We start from the raw sequence: 26233 nt of genomic DNA, 5'->3' as shown, positions 1-26233 counted from the left end.
ATAGTAAGTAGTTCTGTGTGCAAAACACTGAGCTAGGCATTCAGGGACACTTAAGAGAAGCAAAACATGATTTCATCATGGAAGGATAGGTTAAAGAGTAGGAATGTAGAAACGGGATAGAAAGAAAAATAAGAAAGGGCTAAATAATAACCAGGCAACTTCATTCACATTTATTGTGAGCTTATTGTGTGCAAAGAAACTGTACTAAGCCCTTGGAATAGTACAACATAACATTAATAGGCACATTCCCTGACCACAACAAGCTGTCTTATGACCAGCAGGCAATAATAGACAAACAGTGTGGTTTAGTGGGTAGAGCACGGGCCCGAGAATCAGAAGGACCTGGGTTCTAATCTCCTCTCTGCCTCTTCCTGCTGTGTGAACTTGTACAAGTTACTTTACTTCTCTCTCCGGAAAATGGGAATTAAGATTGTGAGCCCTATGTGAGACAGGGACTGTGTCCAACCCAATCACCTTGTATCTATCCCAGCACTTAATACACTGCCTGGCACACAGTAAACCTTAACAAATACCACAGTAGTCATTATTATTATGGCCAGCAAGGCAGGAGGATTAATTATGGAATGGTTCTTGGAGAAGGTGGCTTTTTAGGAGGATTTGAAGAAAGAGAGTATCCAGGGAAGTAGTGGAAAGCATGAGAAATGTAGGACCAGGAAAGTATAAAATGAGGAGAGAAACCTGTACTCCAGAGCACTTGGGGGACAAGAGAGCAGAGTGGTAAAAGGGAGACAATGAAGTAGGACATTGAAGCCAAAATTAGGGCTTTTGGCTTCTAGGAGAAGGAAAATGAAGTGTTCTGAATGGTGTTAAAGGTGGGTGTGGATATATTCAGGGTAGAAGCAGGGGGCCAGATTCTGACTTTCGTCTGTCCTGAAGCAAGGCCAAATTCTGTCCCACAGTATCTCCTAAGGCACCATCAATCAATCAACCAATCAGTCATGTTTATTGAGTACCTACTCTGTGCAGAGCACAGTACTCTCTGAACAACCTTGAGAAGCAGCATAGTCTAGTGACTAGAACATGGGCCTGGCCGTAAGAAGGGCCTTGGTTTTAATCCACTGCCCTGTGTGACCTGGGGCAAATCACTTAACTTATCTGAGTCTCGGTCACGTCATCTGTAAAATAAGGATTAAGACAGCAAGCTCCAGGAGGGACTTGGACTGTATCCACCCTAATTAGCTTGTTTCAACCCAAGATCTTAGTACAGTGCTTGGCATATAGTAAAGCCTTAACAAATACTATAAAAAAAAAAACACCTGAATGAAAATGTGTCAAGGTACACTTGCATTTTGCCCAAAATAATAGACATTCAATCCCTATTTATTGAGCGCTTACTGTGTGCAGAGTACTGTACTGAGCACTTTGAACATACAATACAGCAATAGAGACAATCCCTACCCAGAGTGGGCTTATAACAACATAGTACTTCTGTGGGATTTTTCTACTCCAAAAGCATTTGAAATTAGATTGCAAACTCTTTGAGAGCAGGGAATTTAATAATAATGATTATAATAATAATAATAGCAATTGTGTGAATAAGCTCTCATTTTTTCTCCCATTCTCTTTAGTATTGCCCTTATATTTGGATTTGCACCCTTTATTCACCCACTCTCACTCCCCAGCACTTATGGACATACATTATAATATATTAATAATATATTAATTTCTGACACCCCCTCTAGACTGCAAGTTCCTGAGTGGGACGGAATATGCCTATCAACTCTGTTATGTTGCAGTCTCCTATTGTCCTACCCACAGTAGGTACTCAATTAATCATCGATTTATGGATTGATTGGGGTATCAATTAAGTACTTACTTTGTGTCAGGTGGAAGAGGAGATACAGTGGGAGTAGAATCATCGACCCTGGCCCATATAGGGTTCACATTTTCCGGGACAGGGAGAAACAGATATCTAAATTAAGGCAGTAAGAGGTTAAAATGTCACACAGTCACCAAGATGAAGGGGTAGGCTTAAAACCCAGGTCCTCTGACACCTGTGTTCTTTTCACTAGGTCACGCTGCTTCTCCTTGCATTTTACTATTATTATAATCTCCTAAATGGTTAGTACAGTGTCTGGCACTCAGTAGGTGCTCAATAAATGTGACTGACATTAAAAATTATGAGGTGTGAAATATTTTTCATGCCATCAGTATACTGCACTTCTTCAGACAAACACCAATGTTATATCCACAAGGAGCTTGCATTCTAGAGGGGAAGACAGACAACCAGCACTTAGAACGGTGCTTGGCACATAGTGAACGCTTAACAAATGTCATCATTATTATTAATATGAATTAATAAAGATGGGTCTTAAGAATGATAGTTCATTTTCTTGGGAGATAGCCTCTCCTCCACTGATCAAAAATAATATGTGAGAAAGTAAATAAAAACAGCCTGTTGTTCCTTATTGCACATCTTGCAGTTGGATCATCTTGCCAGAATTTAGGGTATGTCCATTATTCATGTAAAACAAGATAAAGGCAGGAGAAAATAAATATTTAAAACATGAATAAATCCTCCAGAAAAATTTGAACAATTTTAATGAAGTTGATGAGAGGATTGAGGAATAATTTATCTTTTAAGCATTTTTTTCTTAAAGAATGGGTCACTAAGAAAATTGGATATTCTTAGGAGATTTTCTTAGTGAAAGATACTTTCTAAAACTTGTAAGTATACACAGAGGATGTATCTGAAGTTTAGTCTTCTCACAGGACCTCATAATTTACTTAGAATCCACTTCCATTTCCTAAAGCAATAACAAACTCTAGTAGCTAAATCTCTGGGATTTGTAATCTTGGTCATAAATCCATTTCTAATTGACAAGATAATCCTATCTCCTTAGAGGCATTATGGAATGTTCTTATACCAAGGTACAGGCTGTTCAAAAATACTTAGAAGGAATAAGATGCAAAGTATATTTTCCTTTTACTTTGCACGAACAAAATGATTTTAGATATGAGCTAATTTTATCCTTGCTTTAAGGATTTTAGCAGTTCAATAAAAAAAGAATAAGGCTGGAATTAGAGAAGCATTTACAATTAAATTATGATTTACTGACAGCACTGCTTGTTCAAAGGCATCTTTCACAGTTAAACATGTGCCTTTATAGCAAAATCATAATTTCCATCAATAAACAGCTTAAAGGATTTACTGGAGATCATTATATGTCCTTTCACCCAATTTCTTGCATATGCACAATGCATATGCAAGAAATTACGTCTATGTCATGTATATGTCTATATATAGAATCACATATATCACTGAAAGGCTAAGGGGGTGTTTACTAAATACAGAGCATAATTCTATGCCTGTGCTATTCCCTTTGGGGTTGTGCATTTGTCCTTCCAGGGTCCTAAAAATCCCATGAATACTAAATTATTAGCACATAACAAAAACCACTATTCCAAGCACTTATCCTATCCAACCTTGGTTAATGAATTAGCCTCCTTACTGACCCCCAGACTTCTGTCTTCCCAATCCGTATTGCACTCTGCTGCCTGGATCATTTTTCTAAAAAAATGTTCAAGATATATTTCCCCTCTGCTCAAGAACCTCAGTGATTGCCCATCTCCTCTACATCCAACCAAAACTTCTTACCATATGCTTTAGAGCAGTCCATCACCTTCCCCGCTCCTAACTCACTTCACTACTCTTCTACTGCAACCCAGCCCAAGCACTTTTGCTCTTCTAATGCCAACCTAGTCACAGTACCTCCATCTCATTTATCTCACCCATGACCCCATGAGTTCGAATCCCAGCTCTGCCACTTGTCGGCTGTGTGACTGTGGGAAAGTCACTTAACTTCTCTGTGCCTCAGTTCCCTCATCTGTAAAATGGGGATTAAGACTGTGAGCCCCACGTGGGACAACCTGATTCCCCTATGTCTACCCCAGCGCTTAGAACAGTGCTCGGCACATAGTAAGCGCTTAACAAATACCAACATTATTATTATTAAATCCTGCCTCTGGCTTGGATTGCTCTCCCTTATCCAACAGACAATTACTCTCTGCAACTTCAAAGCCTTATTGAAGGCACATCAACAGGGGCTTTCCCTGACTAGGCCCTCATTTTCTCTTCCCCCAACTCCTTCTGCTTCACCCTATATTTGGATTTTTACCCTTTATTTATTTATCCCTTATTTCAACTCCACAGCACTCATGCACATATCCATAATTTATTCATATTAATGGGTATATCCCCAACTAGACTGTAAGCTCCTTGTTGACAGGGCATGTCTCTCACCAGTTCTCTTATATTCTACTCTCCCAAGTGCTTAGTACAGTCTTCTGCACACAGTAAATGTCCAATAAATATTATTGGTTGATTGATGGTCAATTTTTTTTTAGATATTGCAGTATAGCTATGCTCAAATCTTGGGATTGAAATCGAAAACAGATCTCCGTGGGGTGTCACTAAGGAAGAAGACACTCTAAAATGTTACTCTTACAGTCATTTTATAGAAGTACATTTTTAATAAACAGAGAATTGCAAGACAGTGAATTAATTATAAAGGTTATGGATTCCTTGATCTTTCTTTTCCTTCTGTTTAGGTAAAATTTGCTTCACAATCTTACTGATGTCTCAAAAGCGTATATGAGCATTCTTTTAATTTCCCTTTTCCTGCTTTAGTTATTCTTTGAACTCAACCATCACCAAACTCAAGCATTGTCTGTTTTTTTTTTTATTTTCCAACAGTTAAATATACTTTTGATAGTATAAATATTCCAATAATTTTAAAGCTAGTTTCTGGCCTTCAGAATAATAATGTTGGTATTTGTTAAGCGCTTACTATGTGCCGAGCACTGTTCTAAGCGCTGGGGTAGACACAGGGGAGTCAGGTTGTCCCACTTGGGGATCACAATCTTAATCGCCATTTTACAGATGAGGTAACTGAGGCACCAAGAAGTTAAGTGACTTGCCCAAAGTCACATAGCTGACAAGTGGCCGAGCCTGGATTCAAACCCATGACCTCTGACTCCAAAGCCCGTGCTCCTTCCACTGTGCCATGCTGCTTCTCAGAGTGTCAGGTACCTGTCTTCTCAAATTAAACAGTGAGTAAAGAGGGTTGAAATTGGGCAGAAACAATATGCCACAATCTAATCAAAGAGTTAGTAATGACAGTAGTATTAAAGGATGTGCATAAGAGATAGGTTTTCAGAGGAGGATTTGCCATGTTGTAGTGTCATAAATTGAATAGTGTGAATTACTAGTTATGAAAATACAAATAATAAGTGATGCCCCAGTGAAAAGAACATGGAACTAGAAATCTGTAGGCTCAAGTTCTAGTCCCACTTGCCTTCTGGGTGACCCTGAAAAAGTCACTTCAATTCTCTTTGTCTCAGTTTCCTCATCTGTAAAATAGGGATTAAATACCTGTTGTCCCTCCCCATTAGACTGAGAACCCCACGTTGGAGAAAAGTATCCTATTTGATTGCACTGTATCTAATCTAGGGATTAGGACAATGTTTGTCACAATGTAAGCTTCTAATAAATGCCATCACTATAATTAAAGAAAGACACATTGTATAACAAAACTTCATCATACTAAAGATCAGAGATCTGGACTCCTTCCCAGACATTCAACCTCGAAAAGTGCATGCAACTCTATAAGGTTTGAGGGCAAGTAAGAGTCCTGCAAGTCAGAATCCTACAAGAAACGGAAATAGTAGAGCATAAGAAATGAAAATACACAAAATTCCTGAAAGATGAATTTCTTCCAATTTTTCACAATATTGGGCTTTTCAGTGAAATAGTTGGCAATTCACAATGCTCTGATGAACCTATCCTTTGTTCTGTTTAATATGATTATCTCACAAAGAATTCAGAATAAGACAGGGTCTGATTCATTCAGGAAAATTAGTTGCTGACAGGTCCGTAGAAAATGTTGTTTTAACACAAGAGCCATTCAAATCAGAACAATAAAAAATGATGGGGTTGGAGCATAACATGCTGATATGCAATGAAATTCAGTGTTGCAGCTGAAAATGCCACCTCACACCACAGGAAGTCAGCTGCAGCCTGGAATGTAGTGGTATGTTCAACATTTCAAAATCTTTCTTCATGTCCACCAAGAATGCTCAAGACAATTACTGTATTGGTTTCCTTACTGATTTGGGTCTGATTTTTATTCTTTTGTATTTTTAAACCGTATTTGTCAAGTGCTCACTATATACCAGGCACTGTACTAAACCCTGGTTTAGATAGGAGTTAATTGGGTTTGACACAGTCCTTATCTTACTTAGGGCTCACTGTTTTAATCCCCATTTTATAGATGAGGTTTCTGAGTTAAGTGACTTGCCCAGGGACACACAGCACATAAGTGGCTAAGCCAAGATTAGAATCCCAGTCCACTGACTCCTAAGCCCATGCTTTTTGCACTAGACCACACTACTTCTCTATTTCCCTTTCTCCTAAGTATTCTCCTTTCCCTTCAGACTGTGAGGCCTTAAGACTGGGATGGGCACTGTGTCTGCTTTGGTTGTACTATATCTACCCTGGCATTTAGCAGAGTGTTGGTATATAATAAATACTTAACAAATACCACATTTATTTTTATTATTATTCCTACTGGCTCTATATTTCTCTGAAGTGCTCTGAATTTGGCAAAATTGACATCTTGTCGCTTCTTCTGGAAATATTACACAACTTTGGCTTCACTGACATTCTCCTCTCCTGGTTCTCCTCCTAGCTCTCTGGCCATCATTTTCAGTCTCCTTCATGGGCTCCTCCTCTGCCTCCCAACCCCTTACTTGTGGGTGTTCCTTGAAGTTCAGTTCTGAGTTCCCTATTCTTATGTACACCCACTCCCTTGGAAACTCATTTGCTCCTGTAGCCTCACCTACCACCTCTATGTGGATGTCCCATCTGGTGCTCAGAGTCTCAATCCCCATTTTACAGCTGAAGTAAATAAGGCAGAGATGTGAAGTGACTTACCCAAGGTCACAAAGCAGACAAGTGGCAGAGCTGGGATTAGAACCCATGATACCTGACACCCAGGCCGGTGCTCTATCCACTACACCATGCTGCTCTCCCAAAGACTTAGTAGAATACTCTTCATACATAAAGTGCTCAGTGAAAATGATTGATTTACTGATCAATCTGACACTGAAGAACATTTCCTAATTTCCCAAAATCAGTTATATTTATATTTTATTTTTTTAATGATACCTGTTAAGAGATTACTATGTGCCAGGCACTGTCCTATGCACTGAGGTAGATTTAAAATAATCAGGTTGGACACAGTCCCTGTCCTAACTGGGGTTCAAAATCTTAATCCCCAATTTACAGATGTGGTGAGGCACAGAGAAGTGAAGTGATTTGCCCACCATCACACAGCAGACAAGAAACACAGCCAGGATTAGAACCCAGGTGCTTCTAATTTCCAGGCCCGTGCTCTATCTACTAGACTACGCTGTTTTTCACTTACTGTGACCACTTACTGTGTGCAGAGTGCTGCACTAAGCACTTGCACTAAAACAAGTTCCCTGGCCACAGTGACATTCCAGGCTCAGGACCCAGGAGACCTATTTCTGATATAGTGAATTCCCTCAATCTTCATAGCCTATCTTCAGCTCATCAGGATGTTATTTTTATCCCATCTTCAGCTCATTAAGTACTAATAATGATGGTATTTGTTAAGCGCTTACTATGTGCAAAGCACTGTTCTAAATGCTCAGGAGGATACAAGGTGATCAGGTTGACCCACATGGGGCTCACAGTGTTAATCCCCATGTTACAGATGAGGGAACTGAGGCACAGAGAAGTTAAGTGACTTGTCCGAAGTCACACAGCTGACAAGTGGTGGAGATGGGATTAGAACCCATGATCTCTGACTCCCAAGCCCGGTCTCTTTCCACTGATCCATGCTGCTTCTTAAGTAGGGCTGGAGGGAGTGGTGAGGGCCACGTTAAATTTCTGACCCTTCAATTCCCAGATCATAAAATGGATGTGAGCCATTCTGTGGAGCCCCTGCAGCTCTGGAGTCTAAGGGGAAGATGGGCAAAGCCCTTCCTGGGTCAGCGGAAGAGGTAAAGGAGGAACTTTTTCTGTTTCTGATAAATGAACCAAGGAAAGTCCCTAAAAAATGGGAACCAGATCTTTCCAATTACAAGAGGCAAGAGTGTGTGTGGTGAGGACTAGGGAGTGTTGAGAAGGGCAAAAGGGAGAGTTTTCTCCTTCAAAACCCACATTACTTGTTTCATCTTTTGTGCTGCCTTCAATTTAGCTTACAACATACAGCTTTCAAGAACCCCGGGACACCAGGCGACAAGGGTAAGAAAGTTAAATGAATCAGATTTGTGTTTTCTCGACAAGATATTAAAAAGGACGAAGTGCCTAAAACCGCATCAACACAGCCACACAAGATTATCATATTTTGTGGGTAGTCATATATTTTTTCATGCTTATTCATTACAGGTTATGACACATTTTAAAAAAATGAAGCCCTGACAATTACAGGAATTGTTCATTTGTATGATTCAATTCCTCCACTGACTCAAGATTCGGCACATGTCTATTTATTTCATTTGTTCATATTACTAACACTAACTTTCATCTTTTGAGGTTGGCAGGCAAGACTTTTCTGCTTCCAATTGTAAAGTGAACTGTATGGTCCTCAAAAGACAAATCATGATGACTAAAATGGCAATATAATTTCTCCTGTCTGTCCAGACCACTGATGAATTTCTGGATTATGTATATTATGAGTTATTCTGAAGATAATAGCAGAGGCACAAAATTTTCAGCGTGTCTTTGCCTTACAAGGCTATATTCATTCAAAACAGACTAATGAAACTGAGTAATCACTGTTTCTAAACCACAAATGCTTTAACACTATACAACTTTCTGGATTCCTAGCTGCAAAAGCACCTCTGGTTTCCAAGTGACTCACTGAAGAATCAAAATGCTCAGTTGAAAATAATTACTGTGGTCTCAAGGTTTTAAATATTCAATTTCTCCGGAAAGATGCTCACATATCCCTCACAAAATATTTTTATCTTATGTGCCTCAGCTTTGACTTGAGGTGAGTTGGAAATTTAATCCTCAGGTTCTTCAATGAATTAACCAGTAGCATTTATTTGAGCACTTACTAGATGCAGAGAAATGAACAAGGGCTCAAAATATTGCAATAGAAGTGAAAGCACATAGATATTAAGATAGGGGTTGGGAGGATATGACCCAAAGGAGAAAAATTAATTAGAAATGCCTTCTGGGGAAAGTACAAATTCAGAAAGTTTTGGAGTTGGGAGAACTGTGTCCTGCTGTGGAAGGGTATTCAGCCAGGAAGGAAGACTAATCTAATTTGCTTATATCTACTCCAGCATTTAGTAAAGTGCCTGGCATATAATAAGTGCTTAACAAATACCACAATTATTATTAGTTTCATTATTAGAGGTGGAGAAGTTGAGAGAGAATGAAAGGGAGAAGGTGAACCTAAGAGGAGAATAAGAGAGGGCTGAGGAATAGTGGATGACAAATTGCAGATAAGTACAGAAAGCTGGAGGAGTAATTTGCAACCAGTGGACAGACCTCGAACATATATACATATTTTTTATGGTACTTGTTAAGTGATTATCATGTGTCAGGCACTATGGGCTGGGGTTGGTCCATTCCTCTTAACATCCAGCGGCAACCCTTGACCATTAGCTTTAAAGGGAAGCAGTGTTGTTGAGTGGAAGGAGCATGGGCCTGGAGACAGAGGACCTGTGTTCTAATCCCAGCTCTACCACTTCCTGACTGTGTGACCTTGAGCAAGTCACTTTACTTTTTGGTGCATCAGTTCCCTCACCTGCAAAATGGGGATTCAATACCTGTTCTCTCTCCTACTGAAACTGTGGCCCTATGTGGAATCTATCTTTTATCTACCTCAGTGCTTAGCAAAATTCCTGGTATATAGTAAGCACTTACCAAATAGTATCATTATTATAATTTTAGCTGTTACTATTATTATTATCTTATTTAAGGCACTCATTCAGCTGTCTCTCCCTTACATATCTACTTTCTTCTCTCACTACATCCCAGCTTGGATTCATCATTCTTCTCAATTTAACCTGCTCCCCGAGTCTCAATATCTTGCTACCACCCTCCCCTCTTTCCCTTCACACTTAACAAATCATTGCTCTTCCTATCTTCAAAACTCTTCTTAAATTACTTTTTCCCCAGAGACCCTCCCCAGTGGATCTCTCATTTCCCCACTTGGTTTCAGGCTATTGCCACTTGGATTCCTCTGTGCTACCTAAGCTGCTAAGTGCTCCACCCCTTACCTGCTGTGTCCCCTTGGGCAAGTCATTTTGTGTGTCTGAGCTTCAGTTCCCTCACCTGCAAAATAGAGATCCAATACCTGTTCTCCCTCCTACTTAAGCTGTAGGCCCCACGGGGGCCCTGATTATCTTGTATTCATTCAACCATATTTATTGAGTGCTTACTGTGTGCAAAGCACTATAATAATGATAATTATGGTATTTCTTGAGCGCTTATTATGTGCCAGGCTCTGTACTAAGCACTGGGGTGGATACAAGCAAATTGGATTGGACACAGACCTTGACCCACATGGGGCTCACACTCTCCACCCCCATTTTACAGATGAGGCAACTGAGGCACAGAGAAGTGACTTGCCCAAGGTCACACAGAAGACAAGGGGTTGAGTCAGGATGAGAACCCATGACCTTCTGACTCCCAGGCCTGTGCTCTATCCACTACGCCATGCTGCCTCATGGTACTAAATGTTCGGCACTGTGCCTACCTCAGTGCTTAGCAGAGTGCCTGGTACATAGTCGGAGCTTAACAAATACCATTTTTAAAAAGTGCTAATTACGACCTTGGAAATTATGAACAGATTTTTATATTTCCTCTTTATAATTTATTTATATAATTTATTTTTCTGTCTCCCTAGCTAGGTTATAATCTATAAAAGCGTTGTGGGTATAAATTATAATGCACTCTTCTAAACTCTTAATACAGTGCTCTTCACACAGTAACTCCTTAGTGAATGCTACAGGTTGATTAAGTGAATTTTTTTCTTGAGGTACAGGAAAATAGGAAGACACCTTCGGGAGGCCCCTACAGTCAGGGGATAGAGGAACAAGAAAGGCCTCCTTAATGTCTGCCAGAATAATTTCAACCAAGTTTGGGTGGGAAAGCCTAAAGCCTACTGGAATTTATGCTCATGGACTAAAATAGTAGCAGTAGAGTTGAATAAACTTACAGAGAGCCTTAATTCCTGATGTAAGAGAACTGCTTTTTCAGGAGCAATAAGGAGTTTGTGGACCGCTCCTTTTAATCACTTTATTTATTTATTTATTTATTTATTTATTTATTTATTTATTTATTTATTTATATTTCTCTTGATATTTTAATTGTGAAAATTCAATTTGTTTTCATTGTGTTTGCTTGATATTTTTCATTCTGTAACTCTTTCCCCATTGGGATCATGAGCCTTTTGAGGGCTAAGGACCTGTCTTAATTGACTTCCTCAAATTTCTCAATGACATATGCATTATAGACATTTAATAAATGTTAGTAATAATAAGAAGGGTGTTGATGATTACAATCAAATACTTAAATTGCTCAGGCACGTAGTCCATCCAGAGCTAACGGCCAAAGTATATATACTCGTACTCTCCTACTCTTTTATCATTATCATCAATGGTATATAATGCTTCCTTCCAAGATCATTCAACTAAGAGCTTAACATACAGATAAAATAAAAGAAACAGTCCCTTTCCTTAAAAAGGTTACACTCTAATGTGGGTCACAAGAGAGCATAAATGGACAAATATTCAAAGGGAAAAGGAACAAAATACAAATGAAAAAGATGAAAATAAGCAATATGGTGCATGAGTAATAAATGAGAAGCTATGCACATGAGAGCTCTATTGGTTGATAGGGTGGCCTAATCAGGAAGGTCTAGGAATATTTGCAGCCATCTCCTGGAGGAGGTGGCTTCTTAGGGAGGTTTTGAATTGAAAAGGGATGTGGTTTAGTGTTTTGGAGGAGTGAGGAAGTTATATCCAGGGAAAGGTGCTGGCAAAGGGTTTGAGTAGGGAGAGTTAAGAGCACGATACAATTAGAAAATTAACTTGGAAGGAAGAAAGAGGGTTATCTGGGCTATAGTGTGAGAAGAGAGAGGATAGATAAGAGTGAGATGGCTCATTAAAAGTCTTAAAGTCAATGGAGAAGCAGCATAGCCTAATGGAAAGAGCATCGACTTATAAGTCAGAGGCCCTGGGTTCTAATTCCATTCTGCCACTTGCCTGCTCTGTGATCTGGGCAAGTCACTTGACTTCTCGGTACCTCAGCTTTCTCCTCTACAAAGTGGGAATTGAATGCCTGTTCTTCCTCCTACTTAGATTGTGAGCCCCATGTGGGACAGGGACTGTTTCCAACTGATTATCTTGTAACTGCCTTAGTGCTGAGTACAGTTCTCAGCCCATAGCAAGTATTTAACAAATGCTACCATTATTATCATTGTTAGTATACAAGAACAGTAATAATAGCAATAAGAATGATAAGAATAATGATTATATAATTACAGTATTGCAATGCTCATGTTTCAAGGCCTCAATCTAAACTTCATCATCCTCACATTCCTACTTCCCTTCCACCCCTTGGTTACTGTCCCACCACACCACCTTCCATCCTTTCCACCCTCTTCCATGCTCCCTTATATCCACCCCCACTTTAATATCCTTCTCTTATCACCTTATTTCCCCCCCCACCATTTCCCCATTCTACTAATATCCAACCCCAACCTCCAAATCATACACTCACCCTTTTATATTCTCTACCCTCCGCTCACCTCTCAGAAGTTCCCAGTCCACAGTAAGTGCCCATATTGATACCTCTCAATCAGATCCCTGTGTTCAGTCCTCTTTATGCCACCCCCCACACCTCAAGCCCTCCCCATTCCCTGAAATAGAGCCCTTTAAAAATACAAACACAAAAACACACCGAGCCCCACCAAAAGTCTAAACTCCTAAAATTACCAAACCCAGCCCACGGTTGAAATTAGGACCTAGATGGAACATGATTCTTCTGAAACCATGGACTCCGTGAAGGAAGCAGTTATTTTTAGCTTTCTGCCCTTCTGGAGTCTAGAATTTTAGGGAGATGTCCCTTCTCCTTTGCCCTTTGTCTTGTGGCTTCCCTTTGTCATTCTTCCTCCTCCTGCCATCTCTGCTGGGTGGGAGAAATATCTGAACATAATGAAGACTTGTAGGGTCACAAGTTGATTGATTTCCTGAATTACCCTGTGGGGATTTTCAGAGCATTCATCATTTGTAGAAAAAAGAGGAAAGTCATCATCCTGGAAAAATGTTCTTCCAAAAGCTGCTTAATCCAGTTTTCAAGTGAGCATGCATAACCACCTGTGTGTTTTCCTCAAAACTATTGACCGCTTTGGTTTCCAATATTATTTCTCAGATCTATTATTAGACAGCGAGTGACAGTCATTTAATATTATAGGCTAGTACATTTCCCACTCACTGTGTAAAGTGATCATGCATCTCAGCAGTTGTAAAACCAGGATTCCAGACTAATAGACTCACATGAGTCAATGGACACCCATTTTGCTATTGGACTGACACACACGGGCAAGGAATGAATAAGAGTTTCAGGGTTTTTTTCATAATCTCTAGTCAGCTTGTTAAAAATGGATACTGTACTGTCCATCAAGCTGTTATTGAGAGGCCACAATGTGCCGAGTATTATATTAGGTACTGAGAAGGTTAAGTTAAAAAAAAGTTGAAATTATTCATAAACATCTAGAAGGATTTTGATTTGGGGGAAAAGTCTAACAAAGAAATTTGCTGCTTAATAAATTAGAAATGTAGTGAACTATGGTGAAAAGGACCGACAGATCCCAATTGGTATGATGAGTTACATTTAATTTGTTTTTCTTCCCCATAAAATCAGAAATTAATCTTTCTAAATGAATGTCCCATTCTTTGGGAATTGGAACATGTTCAATAAAAAGCTTTGGAGCAGAAAATGAGTATGTCTCCCCTCAACAAAGAATGACTTGTGTTATTAAGAAGGTCACGACTACCAGTGTTTACAGTGGGAGAAGAGCAAATTAGGATTTGAACAGGTTGTGTGAAGAAAGACTGTGAGGAAATGGTGGTTCCAATAAAGCTCTGAATGTTTCACATAGAGCAGAAGTTATATTCCCTGGAAGTGATTGTTACTTGGGTTTCCACTTCTGCCAGTGTACCAAAGAAGTAGCTCCCCTCCAAAGCCAGTTCTTATACTCCCAGTCTAGCTTTCTTCAGTTCCTCTAGCCTTCCTCAGTTCCTCTCCCTTCTCTCCACAATGTGAAGTAGGCCCTCTGCCTCCCTGGCTCCTCCTCACACCTCACTCCTTTCTATACTACCTACATTACTTAAAGAGGAACTTTTTTCACAGACTAAAGCTGTTGCGTTCTGTCAGGAAATTTGTTTGCTGTGGCTGTCACAACTTATGCCTCCACACTGGCCACTTCCTTGTCTTTCATTCAATAGTATTTATTGAGCGCTTACTATGTGCAGAGCACTGTACTAAGCGCTTGGGATGAACAAGTCGGCAACAGATAGAGACAGTCCCTGCTGTTTGATGGGCTTACAGTCTAATCGGGGGAGACAGACAGACAAGAACAATGGCACTAAGGCACTAATGGCGTCAAGGGGAAGAACATCTCGTAAAAACAATGGCAACTAAATAGAATCAAGGCGATGTACAATTCATTAACAAAATAAATAGGGTAACGAAAATATATACAGTTGAGCGGACGAGTACAGTGCTGTGGGGATGGGAAGGGAGAGGTGGAGGAGCAGAGGGAAAAGGGGAAAATGAGGCTTCAGCTGCGGAGATAAAGGGGGGATGGCAGAGGGAGTAGAGGGGGAAGAGGAGCTCAGTCTGGGAACGCCTCTTGGAGGAGGTGATTTTTAAGTAAGGTTTTGAAGAGGGAAAGAGAATCAGTTTGGCGGAGGTGAGGAGGGAGGGCGTTCCAGGACCGCGGGAGGACGTGACCCAGGGGTCGACGGCGGGATAGGCAAGACCGAGGGACGGTGAGGAGGTGGGCGGCAGAGGAGCGGAGCGTGCGGGGTGGGCGGTAGAAAGAGAGAAGGGAGGAGAGGTAGGAAGGGGCAAGGTGATGGAGAGCCTTGAAGCCTAGAGTGAGGAGTTTTTGTTTGGAGCGGAGGTCGATAGGCAACCACTGGAGTTGTTTAAGAAGGGGAGTGACATGCCCAGATCGTTTCTGCAGGAAGATGAGCCGGGCAGCGGAGTGAAGAATAGACCGGAGCGGGGCGAGAGAGGAGGAAGGGAGGTCAGAGAGAAGGCTGACACAGTAGTCTAGCCAGGATATAACAAGAGCCCGTAATAGTAAGGTAGCCGTTTGGGTGGAGAGGAAAGGGCAGATCTTGGCGATATTGTAGAGGTGAAACCGGCAGGTCTTGGTAACGGATAGGATGTGTGGGCTGAACGAGAGGGACGAGTCAAGGATGACACCGAGATTGCGGGCCTGCGGGACGGGAAGGATGGTCGTGCCATCCACGGTGATAGAGAAGTCTGGGAGCGGACCGGGTTTGGGAGGGAAGATGAGGAGCTCAGTCTCGCTCATGTTGAGTTTTAGGTGGCGGGCCGACATCCAGGTGGAGACGTCCCGGAGGCAGGAGGAGATGCGAGCCTGAAGGGAGGGGGAGAGGACAGGGGCGGAGATGTAGATCTGCGTGTCATCTGCGTAGAGATGGTAGTCAAAGCCGTGAGAGCGGATGAGTTCACCGAGGGAGTGAGTGTAAATGGAGAACAGAAGAGGGCCAAGAACTGACCCTTGAGGAACTCCAACAGTTAAAGGATGGGAGGGGGAGGAGGCTCCAGCGTAGGAGACCGAGAATGATCGGCCAGAGAGGTAAGAGGAGAACCAGGAGAGGACAGAGTCCGTGAAGCCAAGGTGAGATAAGGTATGGAGGAGGAGGGGATGGTCGACAGTGTCAAAGGCAGCAGAGAGGTCAAGGAGGATCAGAATGGAGTAGGAGCCATTGGATTTGGCAAGAAGGAGGTCATGGGTGACCTTAGAGAGAGCAGTCTCGGTAGAGTGGAGGGGACGGAAGCCAGATTGGAGGGGGTCTAGGAGAGAATGGGAGTTAAGGAATTCTAGGCATCGATTGTAGACGACTCGTTCTAAGATTTTGGAAAGGAAGGGGAAAGGAAAGGGGAAAGGGGAAGGGATTTTGGAAAGTCTTGAGATCCCTGCCTTACTCAGTGCTAAAAGGCTTGGGGGCCAGGACCAGATTGGAATGAAATAAGGAGAGCAGTTGGGAGTGATTGAGGAAGAGGAAGAGGAGAGAGTGGGGGAGGAGGAGAAGGAAGAGAAGAAGAAGGAGAAGGAAGAGGAGGAGGAAGGGGTGGAGGAACAGAAGAGGAAATGGTCCTACAGAGACAAAATAAGTCCTTTGAGGATATCTTCCAGGTTACCAGGGAATGAAGTTTAATATTGTCCAGATTAGAATCCCTAGGGCCAAGGCCTTCCCAAACAGATAAAATAATAATAATAATAATAATGGAATTTGTTAAGCACTTATTATATGTCAAGCACTGTTCCAAGCACTGGGATAGATACAAGGTAATCAGGTTGTCCCACATGGGGCTCACAGTCTTAATCCCCATTTTCCAGATGAGATAACTGAGGCACAGAGAAGTTAAGTGACTTGCCCAAAGTCACACAGCTGACATGTGGAGGAGCCAGGATTAGAACCCACATCCTCTGACTCCCAAGCCTGTGCTCTTTCCACTAAGCCATGCTGCTTCTCAAAGATCACTTTGATCAGTGGCCATTCAGTTCTTAGCTACGCGCTGCAGAGTAACAATCTCTCTCAAGTAGTTGCTGATGATACTCGAGGCTTGGCCCATGAAAAGCCTCTAATAATAGCACAACTGCATTGAAGAAACTTTGTAATCAAAGTTTGGCAACAATGTTCTCTGGGATTAAGAAATTGTTTTTTTAATTGGTCAAGTGCTCTGAATGATCTTGTTCTTTGGAGATGGCAAACATAGATTAACTGAGAAGATACAACAGCCCTAGTGAAGCAAACTTATAAACAATAGTCTGGAAATCACATCTCCATTCTGAAGATACCTGAAGTCAAACTGCTCTTTTCCTGACTTTCCCCTTGCCTTTCCAGCACAGTACTCTTTCCCCTACATCACTCTAGTCAGTTAAGTGTATTTATTGAACACATACTGTATGCAGAGCAATTTACTTAGTGCTAGGGAGAATTCAATAAAAAGAGTTTATACACATATTATCTACCCACAGAAGCTTACCCTAGACCAGTAGACAGACATTAATAATAATAATGATGCTATTTGTTAAGCACTTACTATAGGCCAAGCATTGTTCTAAGCACTGGGCACTGTTCTAAGCGCTGGATATAAATAAATGAAATACAGATATGAATATAGGTGCCGTGGGGCTTAGAGTGGAGTGAATTCCAAGTGCCCAAAGGATAGAGCACCAAGTGCATAGATGATGGAGAAGGGAAAGGGAGTCAGGGAAAAGATGACTTAAATGAGGAAGGGTTTTTGGAGGAGATGTGACCTTAATAGAGCTCTAAGGGTGGGGAGTGGGGTGGTCGGGCATATATGGAGGAGATGGGAGCTCCAGGCCAGAGGGAGGATGTAGAAAAGGGGTCAGCAGTGAAATGGACAAGATCGAGGCCCAGAGAATAAGCTGGCACCAGAGGACCAAAGTGTGCTGACTAGCCTGTAGTAGAAGATCAGAAAGTTTAAGTAAGAGTGGGCAAGCTGATTGAGTGTTCTAGAGTTGACGATAAGGAGTTTCTGTCTGATGCAGAAGTAGATGGTAACCTCTGAAGGTTCTTGAAAAGTGGAGTGATGATGTTTTAGAAAAAATGATCTGAGCAGCAGAAGGAAGTTTGGGCTAAAGTGGGGAGAGACAGGAAGAAGGGAAGTTAGAGAAAAGGCAGATGCAGAAGTCACCATAGTAGCAGTTTGGCTGGAGAGGAAAGGGTGGATGTTAATTAATGATGTATTTGCTAAGCTCTTATGTGCTAAGCACTGTTCTATTATTATACTGACAATCCTGTGAAGGTGGAACTGACAAGAATTGGTGACACTGAATGTATGGGTTGTATGAGAGAGATGAGTTAATATTGCCAAAGTTTAGTGAGACAGGGAGAATGGTGGTATCACTCCCACCTCTCCATAGTCTCCTTCTCCATCCAGATTTCAATATCAAAGTGCTTTCTAGGAACATCCCAGAATCAACAGAGGTTCATAATGAGAACTGTTATGGATATTTATGTAATTTACTGGTTGCTTGTTGGCCAAATTTCAGTTAGGCAAACATTCAACAGATCTGTAAATTTAATCCATGATTCCCAACAGTGTGAAGAATTAGACAGGTGCCCTCTTCACTTTCAAATCACATTCACTCAGATTTTCTAAGTACAGACCCTCATCTACCTATTCTTAATTCGTGGCTCAGTGGAAAGAGCACGGACTTGGGAGTCAAAGGTCCCAGGTTTGAATCCCAGCTCTGCCACTTGTCATCTGTGTGACTGTGGGCAAGTCACTTAACTTCTCTGGGCCTCAGTTACCTCATCTGTAAAATGGGGGATTAACTGTGAGCCTCACGTGGGACAACCTGATTACCCTGTATCTACCCCAGTGCTTAGAACAGTGCTCTGCACATAGTAAGTGCTTAACAAATACCAACATCATTATTATTATTAATTCTGCTTCTGTTTTACAAACTCAAACTCCTACTTGTTCAAAATTGTGGGAGAGCCAGAATTACTCAACTCTAACCAAGTTTGATAAAAAGGAAGTTAAGGAAACCCAAAATGATATCAATAAACTATTGGTAATACTGAGAATTCAGAGAATGGAAGACAGGAAGACTGAAGGGAAATGTATTAGATGGATAACCGCAAACCCCTTGACTTAAGTGATCAATAGAGGAAGTTTAATTTTCCTAAAGAAAATTGTGATTATAAATACTTGTTTCTAAAACTTTTTCATAATAGTACATTCATGATATTCACAAAAATTGCTGAATAAAAGATTAATCTCCACTCTACAAATATGAATCAATTTATCTTTCTAGAATCACAAGGGGCTAGAAAAGAGGGGCTCCCTCTTTTCAGTTCTATAGTTTCATCTATTTCCATTCCCCCAAATCCCTATGTTCATCATACTCTCTATAAACTTCACATCTTCCAAGTTCTCTACTGATTGTTTAAATCACTATCAATGACACTTTACCGAAATTGCACTACTTGTATTTTTCGGACAGCATTTCTTAGCCACATAATTAAATGATGTCAGAAGACCATAAAATGCATTTTCAGGAAAATTATCTATCATTTTCAAAATCATACCCAGGACCAGGAGGAATTTGATATGGTAGTTCTTCAGAGTAAGCCCAAAAAGATTGTGTTACTTACAGTATGATCATTAGCCTTACGTGCTCTCTTGCTATAGAATGTTATTGGTGGAAATCCAAGCATCTGGCTGAATTCTGTCACTTCAGCCTCACCCTTGCTGGCAATATTCCTATTTTGCTCAGAAACACTACTTTCCCTTACCAAGTCAATGACCACTGCACCCACCAATTACTCTCCATCTTTTACTCCCTTTTTCAGATCCCCTCTGTCCTCTCCTCATCCTTCTATTACCCCTAACAAACCTCACCAACTTTTTTTTAAAAAAATGAAATAATTAAGATCCCCAAAGATCTTCTCTTACCTCCCCAATCCTTTCTAGCCCCACCATCCATTCTCTCATCCTTTCTAGCACTTTCCCAGAAGTCCTGCCCTCAAACCTTCCTCTACCTGTGCTTGAACCCATTCTCAACTACTTCTAGAAACACTTAGTTTCACTCTTCTATCCTCACTGAGCACTATTCTTCTACCCTCACTCTTTGATGACGTCCTTATTTCATCCTTCAAAAATGCTCATGAATCCACATTCTTAAAAAAAAAATCAATCCAACTACCCCACTCCAGATATTATCCCATTTCCCTGCTCCAATTCCTGTCCAAACTCCTCAGTAATGTCCTCTTCACTCAGTTGTAATTTACCAAGTTTACCTATGAATACTAGCCTATGTTAGTACAGTGTTCTCTACACACAGCACGCATGCAATAAATACCACTGACTGATGGAAATATCAGTTGTCCTTGGCCTCCCATCCTCCTTTGATACTGTGGACCATTCCTTCCTCCTATAAACACTGCCTAATGTTGGTTTCACCAACATAGATTGTTTCAGTTTTCCTGTTGCATTCTGGCCATTCTTTCTCAATCTGTTTCTGGGATTTCTTCCCTCTCACCTTCTAAAGGTGATAATTGACTGTCTCTTTCTCAAGGTTCTTATCTAGGTTCCCTGTTCTCCTCACTTTAAGCTCATTAATAATAATGTAATAATGTTGGTATTTGTTAAGCGCTTACTATGTGCCGAGCACTGTTCTAAGCGCTGGGGTAGACACAGGGGAATCAGGTTGTCCCACGTAGGGCTCACAGTCTTCATGCCCCTTTTACAGATGAGGTAACTGAGGCCCAGAGAAGTGAAGTGACTTGCCCAAGGTCACACAGCAGACAAGTGGCAGAGCTGGGATTCGAACTCATGACCTCTGACTCCAAAGCCCGTGCTCTTTCCACTGAGCCACGCATTACTTACTCATTACCTCATTCATTCCCTGTCTTCAACCACACTTCCATGTAGATGACTCCAAAATCTACCTTGCTACCCTGCCTTCTCTCCCCATCCACAATTTCACATTTTATTTCACCTGCAAGGCTTCTCCACAGGAATGCCCCACTGCATCTTATGCTCACTATTTTGAAAACCTAGCTCTTCATCTTCCCAACCAAGTTGTCTGCCTAACTTCCCCATCATGTTTGACATCGTAACCAACACTCTTGCCTCTGATGACCACAAACTTGGCATTATTCTTGACTCCTGCCCCTCATTCAGTGGCATTCAGTCTGTCGCTAAATCCTGTTTTCCTTTACAACACTTCACAGCAATCCAAACAGCCACCCACCCTGGTCTTGGAGCTTATCATATCCCAGTTATATGACTGTGAGAGCAACCTCATTATCATCTTGCCACCACTCTTCCTTCTCCAGTCTATTTTTCACTCTTCTACCTTCCTCAGTTCCCTCCTCATCTCTTTCTGCTCTGCTTTCTTTTTACAGCCCAGGCCCCATCCTTGGTTCCTCTCAAACCCACCTTTCCATTTAACTATCCTCCTGATTCTTGACCCTTGGCTCATGCTCTTCTTTCTATATAGAACTTCAGTGCCACTTCAAATCTGCCAAACCTCATATTTCCCTTCTTCAACATTCTACTGAAATCCCACCTCAGGGCCACCTCAGCCCTTCTACTGAAATCTCACCTCAGGGCCACCTCAGCCCTTTTGCTTACTTTTTCCCTATGTACATTTGCACTTAGCAGTGTGCTTGGTTCATCAATCAATCAATCAATCAAATTTATTGAGTGCTTACTGTGTGTACTAAGTGTTTGGGAGAGTACAATATAACAGAGCTGGTAGACGTATTCAAATCTACCTCTCCTCCCCGTTCTCTCCTCCTCCCTTCAGGTTCGTATCTCTTCCTGCCTCCAGGACGTCTCCACCTGGATGTCTGCCCACCACCTAAAACTCAACATGTCCAAAACTGAGTTCCTTATCTTCCCTCCCAAACCCTGTCCTCTCTCTGACTTCCCTGTCACTGTGGATGGCACGACCATCCTTCCTGTCTCACATGCCCACAACCTTGATGTCATCCTTGACTCAGCTCTCTGTCACCCTCACATCCAATCTGTCACCAATACCTGCCAGTCTCACCTTTACAATATCGCCAAGATCTGCCTTTTCCTCTCCATCCAAACGGCTATCGTGCTGGTACAAGCTCTCATAATATCCCGGCTGGATTATTGTGTCAGCCTTCTCTCTGATCTCCCTTTCTCCTGTCTCTCCCCACTCCAGTCCATTCTTCATTCTGCTGATCCAGGGATCATCTTCCTACAAAAACGTTCTGGATATGTCACTCCCCTCCTTAAAAACCTCCAGTGGTTGCCTATCAACTTCCATATGAAACAAAAACTCCTCACTCTTGGCTTGAAGGCTCTCCATCACCTTGCCCCCTCCTACCTCACCTCCCTTTTCTCCTTCTACTGCCCACCCCATATACTCCGCTCCTCTGCTTCTTAACTCCTCACCGTCCCCTGTTCACGCCTATCCTGCCATCGACCTCTGGCCCACGTCCTACCACTCTCCTGGAATGCCCTCCCTCCTCACCTCTGCCAAACTAACTCTCTTCCCCTCTTCAAAGCGCTACTGAGAGCTCACCTCCAAGAAGCTTTCCCAGACTGAGCAACCCCCTTTTCCCTCTGCTCCCCCTCTGCTCCTCCCCTTCCCCTCCCCTCAATTGAGCCTCCTTTCCCTCTGCTCCTCCTCTTCCCTTCTTCACGCCTATCCTGCCATCGACCTCTGGCCCATGTCCTACAACTCTCCTGGAATGCCCTCCCTCCTCACCTCTGCCAAACTAACTCTCTTCCCCTCTTCAAAGCGCTACTGAGAGCTCACCTCCTCCAAGAAGCCTTCCCAGACTGAGCAACCCCTTTTTCCCTCTGCTCCCCCCCTTCCCCTCCCCTCAGCTGAGCCTCCTTTCCCTCTGTTCGTCTTCTTCCCCTCTTCCCCTCCCTTCAGCACTGTGCTCATTTGTATATATTACCCTATTTGTTTTGTTAATGAGGTGTACATCCCCTTGATTCTATTCGTCATGATAATGTTTTCTTGTTTTTGTTTCATTCTGTTTTGCTCTGCCGTCTGTCTCCCCCGATTAGAATGTGAGCCCGTCATTGGGCAGGGATTGTCTCTATCTGTTGCCGAACTGTACATTCCAAGAGCTCAGTACAATGCTCTGCACATATTAAGTGCTCAATAAATACTACTGAATGAACGAATGAACATATTCCCTGCCCACAACAAACTTACAGTCTAGAGGAAGAGACAGACACTAATATAAATAAATTAATTACAGTTATGTACAGAAGTGCAATGGGGCTGAGGGTGGGATGAATAAAGGTTGAAATCCAAGTACATGGCCATTACAGAAGGAAGTGGGAGAAGAAGCAATGAGGGCTTAGTCAGGGAAGGCCTCCTAGAAGAAATGTGATTTTAATAAGGCTTTGAAAATAGGGATGGTGATCATCTGTCAGATATGAAGAGGGAGGGAGTTCCAGGCCAGAGGCAGGATGTGGGGAAGGGGTTGGGGGAGAGATAGATGGGATTGAAGTACACTGAATAGGTTGGCCTTAGAAAAACAAAGTATGACAGCTGGGTTGAAGTGCAAAATCAGACAGGTAAGATAGGTGGGGGCAAGATAGTGCTTTAAAGGAGTTTCTCTTTGATGTGGACGTGGATGGACATCCTCTGGAGGTTCTTGAGGAGTGGAGAAACATGGACTGAGTGGTTTTGTAGAAAAATGATCTGGGTAGAGTGAAATGTAGACTGAAATGGGGAGAGACAGGAGGCAGGGAGGTCAGCTAGGAGGCTGATACAGTAATCAAAGTGCAATAGGATAAGTACCTGAATTATGGATGGAAACAAAAATGCAGATTTTAGCCATGTTGTGAAGGTGGAACTCACAGGATTTGGTCAGAGACTGAATATGTGGGTTGATAGAGAGATTCATTCAATCATATTTATTGAGTGCAAAGCACTGTACTAAGAACTTGGGAGAGTATAATACAACAATAGACACATTCCCTGCCCACAGTGAGCACACAGTCTAGCGGGAGACTGTTACATTACTTTAATATAACTAAATAAATTACAGATATATACAAATGCACTGTGGGGAGAGGGAGGATAAAGGAAGCAAGCAAGTCAGGGCAATGCATAAGAGAATGGGAGAAGAGAAGAGGAGGGTTTAGTCAGGGGAGGCTTTTAGGAGGAGATGTGCCTTATGTAAGGCTTTGAGGTGGAGAAGAGCAATTATCTGATATGTGGAGAGAGGGTGCTCCAAGCCTGGGGTAGGATGTGCGCAAGAAGTCTGCATCGACATAGACAAGATCAAGGTACAGTGAGAAGGTTGGCATTAGGGGAACGAAGTGTTCGGTCTGGGTTGTAGTAGCAAAGTAAGGTAGGAAGGGGCAAGGTGACTGACTAAAGCCAGTGGTGAGTTTTTGTTTGATGAGGAGATAATACCTTAGTTTGCTATAGCACTTTTACCACCAAAATCCTCTTACTTTAGTTCATTTCAACCGACCAAACAATCTTGTGAGGTAGGGAGACAAGGCAGGTATTATCATCCCCATTTTACAGATGGGGAAACTGAGATATAGAGAAGTTAATGACTCGGTCACACAGCAGGCTAACAGCACAGTACAGACTCAAACCCATGTCCTCCAGCTTCTGGACCGGCACCCTGCTGCTTCACCAAACTGCTTCCCCTGCTTTGAGACACAGATAACTTGAGGGTAATGCCAATTTTATGGGCTTGTGAGATAGGGAGGATGGTGGTTCTGTGATGAGGAGTTCTGTTGTGGACATTTTAAGTTTGAGGTGTCAACAGGACATCCAATTAGAGATATTCTGAGATATGAGATATATGAGACTGCAGAGAAGGAGAATGATCAGTGAAGGAGCTCTAAATTTGGGAAACATCATTATAGAGATCAGAGTTGAAGCCACAAGAACATGTAAGTTCTCCAAGGGAGTAAATGGAGACTAGAAGGTGTCACACGACCCCCACTTCATACCAACCAGGACCTTCCTGGATTGGGAGAGCCTCAGTGACACATACTAGAATTCAAACCACCCCTCTGATCACCAAGGTTACTATGGAAAGTTTTTTACTTATTTTTAACAACGTGCAAGGGAGTGACACATACATACATACATATGCACACCCACACACTCACTCACTCCACCAACGGTCCAATACCAGTCCATGGTCAAAGGAGCCCATTTTGTCAGTGTTTCTTCTTTCTGCATCCAAGTGCTGCTGCCTTCTGCCACTTATTTCTCTCTGCACCTCAGTATGCCACTGTGCTACCTCCAGATTCACCTCTGCAATTCAAAGTGCCTGGCTTTTATCTGCCTTAGGCATCGCAGCTGAGCACTATGTGGCAATCATTAATTAGTCCAGGCCCGTTACTGGGTAGAACAGGGAGAGAAAGCCTCCCTCCATGGTCCGCCCCCACAAGCCTGCAATCACCTCTCTCAGGCTGGGACCATCAGTGCCTTCACTAAGTCTCTCCCTTGTTGTTGTTTGCAGGATCACAAACACTCACTAGAAAGGCAGCTTGTTGTGGGCTCTCCACAGAAGGGGAACTAGACCTGAGCGCTGAAGGATTCCCAAAGTCAGTGGGTGGGAGGCAGAAGAGGAGCCACAAAAAGGAGGAGCTCAGGGACTGCTAAATATCAGTAGTAACAAACTGGCATTCTTAATGCTAATCTTTGTTATTGGATGACTATCGTTTCTCCTGAATTTACCCCATTATTTCTTTCCTATGCAATGCCCTCCTCCTCCTCCTCATCATCAAAGCAATTTGTTGATACCTTACTATGTGCAGACCACTGTACTAAAAATTTGTAAAACACTCCTTCCCCTCTTTACCCCCAGCAACCAAGTCTAAACCTATTCCCTTGTGTCTCACTCTCAACTCTCTGTCGATCCCTTGCTCCCACACTCCCTCCTGCCTAGAACTCCCTCTCCTTTTACATCCAAGAGAGAAGGTCATGGATTCTAATCCCAGCTCCACCACTGGTCTGCTCTGTGACCTTGGACAAATCACTTCACTGCTCTGGGCATCAGTTACCTTATCTGTAAAATAGGGATTGAGACTGTGAGCCCCACGTAGGACAAGGCACTGTGTCCAATCTGATTTGTTTGAATTCACCCTACCGCTTAGTACAGTCCCTGGCACACAGTAAGCACTTCACAAATACCATCATTATTATTATTATCACCCCTCTCCGCGTCACCACTCTCCCCATTTTCAAAGCCCTACTAAATTCTCATCTCCTCATTTCCCTGATCAAGCTCTCATCTGCCCACCCCATTTTCTTCCTGGTTTTAGAAAACATGTGTATGTACATTTTATGAAGACACACAAACAGAGCCATAATCCGGGATTCATGGACAATATGTGTCTTGTAGTGGTTCAGGTACTTTCCCAGTTGTGGTTCACTGGCAAGGC

The 26233-nt window shown here is 42.3% G+C and overlaps 1 protein-coding gene across 7 annotated transcripts in view; it reads right to left on the bottom strand.

Moving 5' to 3' along the window:
• Window positions 1-26233, bottom strand: part of NAV3 (neuron navigator 3) — a 617057-nt gene that overhangs the window by 266056 nt on the left and 324768 nt on the right. The gene's annotated exons all lie outside the window — the stretch shown is intronic.

Source organism: Ornithorhynchus anatinus, chromosome 14 (genome assembly GCF_004115215.2).
Source record: "Ornithorhynchus anatinus isolate Pmale09 chromosome 14, mOrnAna1.pri.v4, whole genome shotgun sequence".
Lineage (NCBI taxonomy): Eukaryota > Metazoa > Chordata > Mammalia > Monotremata > Ornithorhynchidae > Ornithorhynchus > Ornithorhynchus anatinus.
This window is presented reverse-complemented; position numbering and strand designations above follow the sequence as displayed.